Consider the following 11,882-nt stretch of genomic DNA (forward strand, 5'->3'; position numbering starts at 1 on the left):
TAGTACAAATGCAGAAAAGCCCGTAGTACACTTTAGATTAAACTGAAGGATGGTACCTTGGGACCCACACACAGCTTTCCCGCTCTGGAGCACAGTGCGGGGCGGGGATGATGGTAGATGTGATTCTTAGGGCCTGGTCCTAGGTGGGTGTTTGAGGGACAGTTTACTAGATTCTGTGAGGAGAGTGGGGTCATTCTATGTGCCCTGAATTATTTGGTTAGCTCCAGAATAGACTTGACAGGATATAGATTCACACGGTGTTTCATATTAAGAAATGTTTAGATCTTATAGTCAGCCCTCCATACCCACGGGTTCTGCATCTGTGCACTCAACCACCTGTGGATCAAAAATATTCGAGAAAAAAAAATTCCAGACAATTTCAAAAAGCAAAACTTGAATGTACTGCACACCAGCAACTAATATTTACATAGCATTTACATTGTTTTTATAACTAGATACATAGTATTTACATTATATGAGGTATTATAAGTAATCTAGAGATGATTTAAAGTGTACGGGAGGATGGGGACTTCCCTTGGTGGTCCAGTGGCTAAAACTCCGCGCTCCAGCGCAGGGGGCCCGGGTTTGATCCCTGGTTGGGGAACTAGGCCCCACATGCCGCAAGTAAGAGTTCGCAAGCCGCAACTAAAGATCCCGCCTGCCACAACAGGGACCGAAGATCCCGTGTGCCGCAACTAAGACCCAGCACAGCCAAGTAAATAAATAAATAATAAATAATTTAAAAATAAAGTGTACGGAAGGATATGCATAGATTATATGCAAACACTTCGCTGTTTTTTATATTGGACTTGAGGATCTGCGGATGTTGATATCTGCAGGGGTCCTGGAACCAACCTCCTACCCCAGATATCAAGGGAGCACTGTATTTCCTTCCACCTAAAAGTCACTTTCTAGCTCCTGGGGGAGGGAAAAGGAGGAGAAGATTAAAAAAAAAACATGAGCAGCAGGTGCGCAGGCTCTCTGGTCTGGCTCTGGGGACAGCTTGTCATCAGTCCTGCTCAGGACTTCTGGCAAAGAAACAGGAGTTGCACCAGCTCAGGGGACTTTTCAAGGCTAATCTCGTTACCCACCTATGGAAACATTTGCTTTTCTATTTTTCATCTCAAGTGCCTAGAATTATTTGACCAAACTCTGTGATTGATGGCATACTACCGTCTTTGGGAGGAAACGGTTTTATACAATTTTTAAAAACTGGTAAAATGAACGCCCAGTCTTACCTCATTATCTTTTGGATTCCAACCTGCCACCCTCAGTCAACATGCCCTGCGTTTTTCATGGCGTGAAGGACAGTGTGGAGAATATTTCCCAGCTCTCCAGAACAAAATCAGAGAAGGGCACAGTTGCTTACTTAACTATTTTGTGAGCTAGTTACAGTAAGACAACTTTGATTTTTTAAAACAGGTACCCATATTAAAAGTCTATTTCTTCACCAAAAAGCAGCAAGGAGTCTGGGGAACAGGAGAAAACCCAGTCAAGCAGCTCCCACTTTCTTCCTCCATAATCATCTTGGGAATGTTCTGAGAGGGGAAGAAAAAAAAATGAAAGATTTGGGGAGCTCCATAAAAGCCCACATGCAGAGAAGGTGGGTACAGCCTTTAAGCCCCGGCCTCATTTGGTGCAGACAGGGTGTGCTGTGGAATCTTGTCTCCTGAGAACTCCTGCAGCTGCTGCGGGTAGGGCTGCGGGTGGTTCTAGTGGTGGAATATGGGAAGGTGAAGGCTAAGCTGCTGTAACAGAGAACCCAGTGGCTTCTGTACAAGATTTACTTCCCTGGTGGTGGTCCAGAGCCGTCTCAGGTGCCTTCCATCTTGCTCTGCTGTCCCTAGATCACTGTTGTTATGTGTGCAGTTGAAGCAAGATCATTGCCATGTGGGACTCTCAGCTGGCAAGAAGGGGAAGGAGCCAAGTGCAATGTCTTAAGTCCCATGCTTGGAAATGCCACACGTCAATTTTGCTCATATATCGTTGGTAAGACCTTGGTCACATGGCCACATCTGACTGCAAGAAAGACTTGGAAAGGTAGCCTAGCTGGCTTCCATGTATACATAGATTACTCTGTTACTGTGTAAGGACTAAGAAAGAAGGAGAGAATGGATTTTGGTGGACAATTTGCAGTCTGCTTTACAGAGAGTGGGACCTCATTTAGAGAAACTGAAAAGTAATTGCTGGGACAACCCAGGGTCAGCAGTATTGACTGTGCAGATAATGAAAAACCACACTGGACATATGTAAAGTAGTCCAAGCTGCACAACTGGTCTAAATAGCCCCTACAGAACAGAATCAATGAAGGAAAAAGGAGAGAACTTAAATTCTAACCATTATTCTTTTTGAGAAAAAAAATATACTATGGAAAAAAAGTCAGAGAACAAGAGATTTGGGTTAAGAAAAAAAAAAAAACACACAAATAAGCAGAAGAGAATCTACTGGGAACCATTTATATTAATTAGAAGAAAAACAAGGAAATCTCCAAGCTTACAAAAAAGAGAAAAAATTTTAAGTTACGAGACAAAAGATTTAAAAAGCAAATAATAGATCCAGGAGACCAAATATCTAAAAGGAGAAAATATAGTAGTGGAGGAGTAGTGATAGGTAATAGAGAGTTCTGATTCCAAAAGGGTGGTCGACTAGATGATTCAAAGGGCTCTCCTTCTAAAACACAACTAGATCCCTTTATGACAAACACTTTTTAACGCATTTCTGGGTTTGCTGGAAAGTAAGGGAAATTGACCTTGTATTTCTAACAATAAGGTACATCTAGATAACTGACTGACTGACCTTGCTGCTAAAATACCTAAAAAAAAAAAAATTAGATTAAAAAATGTTTTTTAATAGGGATATATTTGGCGTACAACATCGTGTAAGTTTAAGGTGTACAACATGTTGGTTTGATACATGTATGATTGCCATTATAGTGTGACCCTCTATGGGGTCACATAATTATAACTTCTAGTGTTGGGATCAATTAAGCTCTAACCTTTTAGCAAGTTTAATGTTTATAATACAGTTTTGTTGTATATAATCACTATACTGCGTATTAGTCTCCAAGACTTATTTATCTACCAGTTGCAAGTTTTATCTTAACATCTCTCCCATTCCTCCACCCCTGGCCCCCTTGGTAACCACCATTTTACTCTGCTTTTCCAATTTCCAATACCATACAGTATTTGTCTCTGTCTGACTTATCTCACTTAGCATTTCCTCAACGTCCATCCAGGTTGTTGCAGATGGCAGAATTTCCTTTCTTCTCATGGCTGAATTCCATTGTGTGTGTGTGTGTGTGTGTGTGTGTGTGTGTGTACACACCCCACATCTTTTCTCATTCATCTGTTGGTGGGCACTTAGGTTGTTTACATATCTTGGCTATTGTGGATAGTGCTGCAGTAAACATGGGAGTGCATATGTCTCATCAATAACCTATTTTCATTTCCTTTGGGTATATACCCAGAAGTGAGACTGCCGGATCAATAGATAAAGAATATATATATATTTAAAATTACTTTATTGAAGTATAGTTGATTTACAATGTTGTGTTAATTTTTGCTGTACAGCAAAGTGATTCAGTTATATAACCATTCTTTTTCATATTCTTTTCCATTAGGGTTTATCACAGGATACTGAATATAGTTCCCTGTGCTATGCAGTAGGACCTTGTTGTTTATCCATTCTATATGTAATAGTTTGCATCTGCTAATCCCAAACTCCCAATCCATCCCTTCCCCACCACCTGCCTTGGCTGCCACAAGTCTGTTCTCCGTGTGAATCTGTTTTGTAGGTAAGTTCATTTGTGTCATATTTTAGATTCCACATATAAGTGATATCACATGGTATTTGTCTTTCTCTTTCTGACTTCACTTAATATGATGATCTCTAGGTCCATCCATGTTGCTGCACATGGTGTTATTTCATCCTTTTTTATGGCTGAGTAGTATTCCACAGTATATATGTACCACATCTTTATCTGTTCATCTGTCGATGGACATTTAGCTTGTTTCCATGTCTTGACTGTTGTGAATAGTGCTGCTGTGCACATAGGGGTGTGTGATATTTTTGAATTATAGTTTTGTCTGAATATATACCCAGGAGTGGGATTGCTGGATCATATGGGAACACTATTTTTAGTTTTTTGAGGACCCTCCATACTATTTTCCATAGTGGCTGCAGCAATTTATATTCTCACCAACAGTGTACAGGGTTCCCATTTCTCCACACCCTCTCCAGCATTTGTTATTTGTAGACTTTTTAATCATGACCATTCTGACTGGTGTGAGGTGGTACCTCATTGTAATAATTAGCGATGTTGTGCATCTTTTCATGTGCCTGTTGGCCATCTGTATGTCTTTCTAAAGAAATGTCTATTCAGGTCTTCTGCCCATTTTTCAATTGGGTTTCTTTTTGTTGTTATTATTGAGTTGTATGAGCTGTTGGTATATTTTGGAAATTAAGCCCTTGTCAGTCACATTATTTGCAAATATTTTCTCCCCGTCCATAAGTTGTCTTTTGGTTTTGTTTCTGATCTCCTTTGCTCTGCAAAAGCTTGTAAGTTTGATTAGGCCCCATTTGTTTATTTTTGCTTTTATTTCTATTGCCTTGAGAGACTGACCTAAGAAAACATTGGTACGATTTATGTCAGAGAATGTTTTGCCTATGTTCTAAGAGTTTTACGGTGTCATGTCGTATATTTATATCTTTAAGCCATTTTGAGTTTATTTCTGTGTATGGTGTGAAGGTGTGTTCTAACTTCATTGATTTACATGCAGCTGTCCAACTTTCCCAACACCACTGGCTGAAAAGACTGTTTTTTCTCCATTGTATATTCTTGCCTCCTTTGTCAAAGATTAATTGACCAAAGGTGTGTGGGGATAAAATATATTTTTAAAAAATCTTAAATGCATTGATGAACTGGCAAGGAAGAGAGGAATAATCAATCCGAAATTGAAGGCAGGAACACAGAGTTTAAGTGGGGCACTTAAATTGCTTTTCAGTCCAAGTGTATTTGTAGAACTGGGTCCAACAGTGTGGTGTGTGTGTGTGGGGGGGGGTGTGGGTGTGTAAATCAGGTTTATACTAGGAATATGAGGGTAGCTTAACAATAGAAAGTCTGTAGATGTAATGATTTACCACCTTAACAGCACTAACAGGTTAAAGGGAAGATCCATAACAATCATGTCAGTTGCAGAAAAAGCATTTGATAAAACTCAGCAACCATTTAGGATTATAAAAACAAACACATTCAAAAACCTAGCAAACTATGATAGCAGGAAACTTCTTTAACCTGGTAAAGGATATCTACCAAAAACTCACAACAAACAGCATTGTTAATGGGGAATGTTGGAATCATTAAAGTCAGGAAAAAGGCAAGGATGTTCTTTCCGTTCCTGCCTCTATTAATATTGTAGTGAGATTCTAGCTTGTGCAGTATAACATAAGAATTGGAAAAGATAGTACTAATATTCATAGATTATACAATTGTCTTCTTAGATAAATGAAAAGAACCTGAACACTATTAAAATAGAAGTAATGAATTTAGCAATATACAAAAATCAATTACATTTTAATATATCAGCAACAACCAGAAAAAGTAATTTAAAAACCATAAGTTACCTAAGAACAAATCCAGAAAGTTATAAAATTTGATTTAAAGACATTAATGAAGAGATGCATAGGGGCTTCCCTGGTGGCGCAGTGGTTGAGAGTCCGCCTGCCGATGCAGGGGACGCGGGTTCGTGCCCCGGTCCGGGAGGATCCCACATGCCGCGGAGCGGCTGGGCCCGTGAGCCGTGGCCACTGAGCCTGCGCGTCCGGAGCCTGTGCTCCGCAGCCGGAGAGGCCACAACAGTGAGAGGCCCGTGTACCGCAAAAAAAAAAAAAAAAAAAAGAGATGCATAAATGGAAGGGTAGTCCATATTCATGGATGAGAAGATTCACTATCATATAGATGTGCTTTCTCTCCAAATTGAACTATAGATTTAAAGCATGTCCAGCTAAAATCCAAAAGAGATTTTATGTCATGGAACTTGAAAAGAAACATGAATATTAAGGTTAAAAGATGCAGCCTTTGAAACAAATCTGCAAAACAATTGTCCATCAACAGTGGAAGATTCCTATAATGAAATGCCACACAGCAGCACAAATGGGTGAACTAAACTATGGATGAATTTTACAAATGTAAGGTTGAGTGGGAAAAGCAGATTGCCGAAGAAAATACACAGCATGCTATTTATGTAAAGTTTGAAAACAAGCACAGGGCAATTCAGTCCAGCGTGGGGTGTTGGAGCCCTAGCGGGCTAAGGAGGGGGCCCTCACAGGGAGCGGCCGGGCTCCCAACGGAGGTGAGGAGCCAGTCCATTTGGCAGGTGTCAGAGCATCTGTGTGAGGGGGGTGTGGCGGGAAATTGTTACACATAGGGGATTGATCAAATACATAAATGTATCACGCATAAAGGGAGCCAGGCTTGTTACTGTTGGAGAAAGGATTTACAAACATGGAAACGGAGAAAACTAGAATAAATTCTGTGGTGCAGGATTAGAATTGAATGCATCAGTGTAGACTTATAGCCTTCAATATATATAGACAGATAGAGAAATACATACATTTGTAAATTGGTGTATGTATGTACATTCACATAATCCCCCCAAACACCCATACATTAGATTCCTAGAACTGATCTAACAAATTACCACAAACTGGGTGGCTTAAAATGACAGAAATTTATTCTCATGTTCTGGAGGCTAATCAGCAGAGCCATGCTCCCTGACGAAAGCTCTAGGGAGGATCCTTCTTTGCCTCTTCCTAGATTCCACCTGTGGTTGGCAGCGATTCTTGACATTCCTTGGCTGTAGAGGCATCGCTTCAATCTCTGCTTCCGTCATCCCATGGTGTTCTCTTTGTGTGTCTGTCCCCCTGTGTCTTCACATGGCCTCCGTATAAGGGTGCCAATCGTTGGATTTACCATACCTTAATCCAGCATGATTCATTTTGACTTGATTACATCTGCAAAGACTCTTATTTCCAAATAAGGTGACATTCAGAGGTAACCAGGGGTTAGGACTTTAACACATCTTTTGGCGGGGGGCGGGGTGGGGGGGACACAGTTCAACCCAAAATAACCTCATTAACCACGACCACACCTGGCATCCAGCTCTTGCCTTCTAAATACCATTTTCTACTAAAAAGGAACCAGGGCTTCTTGGAGAAATGGCTGATTCCAGGTCTTGATCAGGGAAAGTGCAAGGTAAGCCTGGAAAATCTTGTGAGAAAAAGTAAGGCTGTGCCCTAAGAATTATGGGGACATGGCAACAGAACACAGAAGCTGGCTTGAGGATCTCACCTGGCTCTAGAGTTTGAGCATCGATAAATAATGATAGTAAAGGATTATAATCCATTGAATAAAATAAGAAATCATGGGTCCACACAGATATAAGTAAACTAATAAATTAAGTTTGATGAGGTACAGGATATTTACATAGTTTCAAAGTACATCCCCAAAATACTTAATAATTGGAATGGGGAAAAGGGTAAATTTACAGTGGAGAACTCTGGATGAACCACCTTCATCAAGTGATTAAAGTGAACATCACCAGTAATGGGTCAAATCTAAATCTTGTGCAGCCTGAGAGGATGCCAGGAGAATAGAGCATTTGTTAGATTCCTGCTGAAGATCACAGCCTGAATTTAACCACAAAGAAATGTCAGACAAACCCAAACCAAGGGATACCCTTCAAAAATCATCGACCTGTAATTTTCAAAATCATCAAGGTCATGAAAATTAAGAAAAGACAGAGGAAACATTCCGGACCAAAGCAGCTGCCACAGACGTGAAAGCCAAACGCTGCATGTGATTCTGAATTAGACCATTTCATCATTGAGAACTTCTTTAGGACAACTGGTGAAACTTGAAAAAAAATCTGAGGATTAGATGGCAGTGACGGATCAACGTTAGCTTCCTGATTTTGATATTTGACTTGTGGTTATGTAGGAGAATCTCCTCGTGTGCACGAAACAAGATTCCAGAGCATTTGGAGGTGATGAGGCTTCCTGTTGGCAACTTGCTCTCACATGATTTGGGGGAAAGGAAGTTATTTGTATAGTACTTGCAACTTTTCTGTAAAGTTTGAAATTTTTTTTTTTAAAAACCAACAACTTTAAAAAATACCATTTATGTAGCATCATATACTAACAAAACATAGTCAAAACTTCTATAAAGGAAAAACTAACAGAGGCAAAAATAAACCTTACACTATTTAAGAATACTTATGGGCTTCCCTGGTGGCGCAGTGGTTGAGAGTTCGCCTGCCGATGCAGGGGACACGGGTTCGTGCCCCGGTCCGGGAAGATCCCACGTGCTGCGGAGCTGCTGGGCCCGTGAGCCATGGCTGCGGAGTCTGCGCATCGGGAGCCTGTGCTCCGCAACGGGAGAGGCCACAACAGTGAGAGGCCGCGTACTGCAGAAAAAAATAAAAAAACAACTTACATCATAAGGTAAGGCTAAAAAAAAAAAGTCAAAGAACAATGTACACCAGATTCAGGATAGTGGTAACCCCTGGGGTTGGGGAGAAGGTGATGTCACAGAGAGGACACACAGGGGCTTCAGGGTGTAAGTGATATTCCATTTTTTTTCCAAACAAAGGTGTTATTATGCATTATAATTCATACACACATAGTACATATATTTTTCTTGTATATCAAATATTTCATAGTAAGGAAGAAAATACATGATGTTATTGCATTTATAATAGAAAAATAAACTGTGTATGTATATATAACCATATATGTAAAACTGTGCATCCATATTTATAAAATGTATAGAAAAAGGACTAGAAAGACCCACTAACAAAAACAAAACGCCTTACAAATTTATGTTGAGCACATGTCAAATTTTTTTATTTATTTTTTAATTATTGTTCATACTCGTGGAGGTCTATTTCTTGTTTTTTTCTTAATTAATCAATTTATTTATTTTTGGCTGTGTTGGGTCTTCATTGCTGTGTTTGGACTTTCTCTAGTTGTGTCGAGCAGGGGCTACTCTTCGTTGCTGTGCGTGGGCTTCTCATTGCCCTGGCTTCTCTTGTTGCGGAGCACGGGATCTAGGCGTGGGGGCTTCAGTAGTTGTGGCTAAGTTGTGGATCCTTAACCACTGTGCCACCAGGAAAGTCCCACACGTCAAATTTTATTAAGTTGCTGACAAGAGAAAACAGGAAGGAAAAAAGTATGCCAGCTTGGTGGAAAGTTGCCGCTGTGGGATGATAGGAAATACACCAATGGCTGGGGCTGGGGACCTTTTGCCATTCAAGCAAGAGAGGGCAGGCTTTGGAATGAAGAAAGATTAAGACAGTTGAAAAGCACCTGTAATGCTCTATAATTCCTGTTCTCTATAAATCTTCAAATGATCTCACTAGTAGCATCTTAATGTGTATGGTTCTTTTTATTTTGATACAAAGAAAACGTTACATTTAAAATGTAAGTGTTTGGGGACTTCCCTGGTGGTCCAGCGGTTAAGATTCCACGCTCCCAATGCAGGGGGCCCGGGTTTGATCCCTGGTCAGGGAACTAGATCCCACATGCTGCAACTAAAAGGTCCTGCAATTAAGACCCAGCACAGCCAAATAAATAAATAAATATAATAAAATGTAAATGTTTGAAATATACCACAATTTTTGTAATTCTTTTTGGCATTTCTTTTTTTGCTATATCAGGAGCCTCAAGGAAAAAAAAAAAAAAGGAATTGGCCCGGGCCTCCCTTGTCTTCCGAGCAGCTCTCACTGGATCTTGGTACCACTTCTTACTGTTTGAAAATTATTTTTTAGCATATACATGGATTTTTCTTTTAAAATTCTAATGTAACAGTCATATCTAACTGTCAAGGGCTGGTGAACAAAACGTCTCACTGTATCTGTGCTGAGATGATTTAGGGCTGGTTCTGGGCTCTAAAGCCAGGATTTTGAACCACATGGTTTGGCTTCAGGACTGGTGGTTGTAGTTGTGCCGCAGCAGAGCAGGAAGTGGTGCTGCAGATGTTGATAATCATTCATCACCCCTGCCTTTTCGGTTGACTGAGGAAGAACGACCACGACCACGAATTGGATGTCTGTGGGCAGCATATTAAGGCATCTTTTGCACTGGGGGGGCTTTGGTGAGGGTAAATATGGGACATGAATATTTATTAGAGTTCTCCAGAGAAAAAAGACAGGGTGTGTGTGTGTGTGTGTGTGTGTGTGTGTGTGTGTGTGTGTGGTGAGATTGAGAGAGAAAGAGGCTTATTTTAAGGAATTGGCTCATGTGATCGCAGAGGCTTGGCTAGTCCAAAGTCTGCAGGGTAGGACCGCAGGCTGGAGACTCAGGGCAAAGCAGATGCTGGCAGAATTCCTTCTTGCTTGGAGAGATCAGCCTTTCTATTCAGGCCTTGAGCTGATTGGATGAGCCCACCCACATTATAGAGAGCAATCTGCTTTACTCAAAGTGCGCCGATTTAAATGTTAATTTCATCTTAAAAACACCTTCGCAGTGACATCTAGAATAATGTTTGACCGAATAGCTGGGTTCTATGGCCATAAAATTAGCCATCACATAGATTCTAGACCAAAAGATGCTTTTCATTCTTGATCAGCTGATCATAGAAAATCTCCCATAAGCCATATTGGGTGGCACAGCGGGTGGCAGCATGACAGATTCAGGTTCAGTCCTAGTTATAACTCATCCTTGACTTTTTAATGTATATCTTATATATAGATTATTTATAATTTATACACTGATACCCCAAAACGGCCTTATTAGCCTGGATTTGGCTTTTGTGCATCAGCAAATGGGCCAACATATCAAGGTGTCTCATGGTGGTCATATAGTGGTGTGTTAATTTGTTTTTTTTCTTGTCTTTTTTTTTTGCCCGAGCCTCACAGTTTTTGGGATCTTAGTTCCCCAACCACGGATTGAACCCGGGCCCTGGGCAGTGAAAGTGCAGGGTCCTAACTACTGGACCGCCAGGGAATTCCCTGGTGGTGTTAATTTGTATATAGGTACATTTGAATAATGTATCCAGTTATTAAATTTATTTTTTTAAAGAGTAGAAAACAGAAAAGCCCACTTGCCATTTTTATCAGGAAAACAATCGAGACAAATATGGAAAATATTATGTGGGTCCAAAGGAGCAAATCTTTAGCTGTAATGGGCCTCCATTGGGCTTAAGCTTAAAACTGTGTGTTTATCACTTATTCTCAGAATTCAGCTGCTTGTTTTTATGTCTCTTGCTCCCACTAGATTGTGATCAGCTTGAGAATAGGGCATGTGTTGTTTAGCTTTATAGTCCAGGATTTAAGCACATGACCTGGCAAAGAATATTTGCTCAATTGATGTTTGTTGACTGGAGTTTTTAAAACTTGATTTTCTCTTCTAAAGCTTGCTCATGGTAGCAGGTTTAGAAAACAAACACAATTATAAATAAGAAAATAGAAATCACCTGAAATTCTATCACCCAGAGAATCACATTTTCATCCACTTTTCAAAGCACATCCCAGAGACCTCTTTGGAGCTTCTGGTTCTTTATGGAAACTCCGTGTCCTCTGGGGTTCGGGAATCCAGTCCGCTGCTCCTGTGTCCCCCAAAGCTGGGCACCCCACCCCACCATTTCTGCTCTGGGGTCTTCCTCCACCTTGGGGTCCACCCCAAGCACCCCAGCTTATCTGGGATTTCTGATTCTGTCCCTCAACCTCATGGTTCAGCCTCGGGTTGGGGGGAAGGGGGCAGTGCATTCAGCACACACTCCCCCTCCATTTCTCCCCTCAGTCTTTTCCTGTCTCAGGAATGAAGAGTCCAGCTCCATCCCATTTAACCACCATCCTTCTCATTCCCCGCAGGGCCTACCTAAACTT

The sequence above is a fragment of the Lipotes vexillifer genome, unplaced genomic scaffold (genome assembly GCF_000442215.2).
Source record: "Lipotes vexillifer unplaced genomic scaffold, Lipotes_vexillifer_v1.1 scaffold611, whole genome shotgun sequence".
Taxonomy (NCBI): domain Eukaryota; kingdom Metazoa; phylum Chordata; class Mammalia; order Artiodactyla; family Lipotidae; genus Lipotes; species Lipotes vexillifer.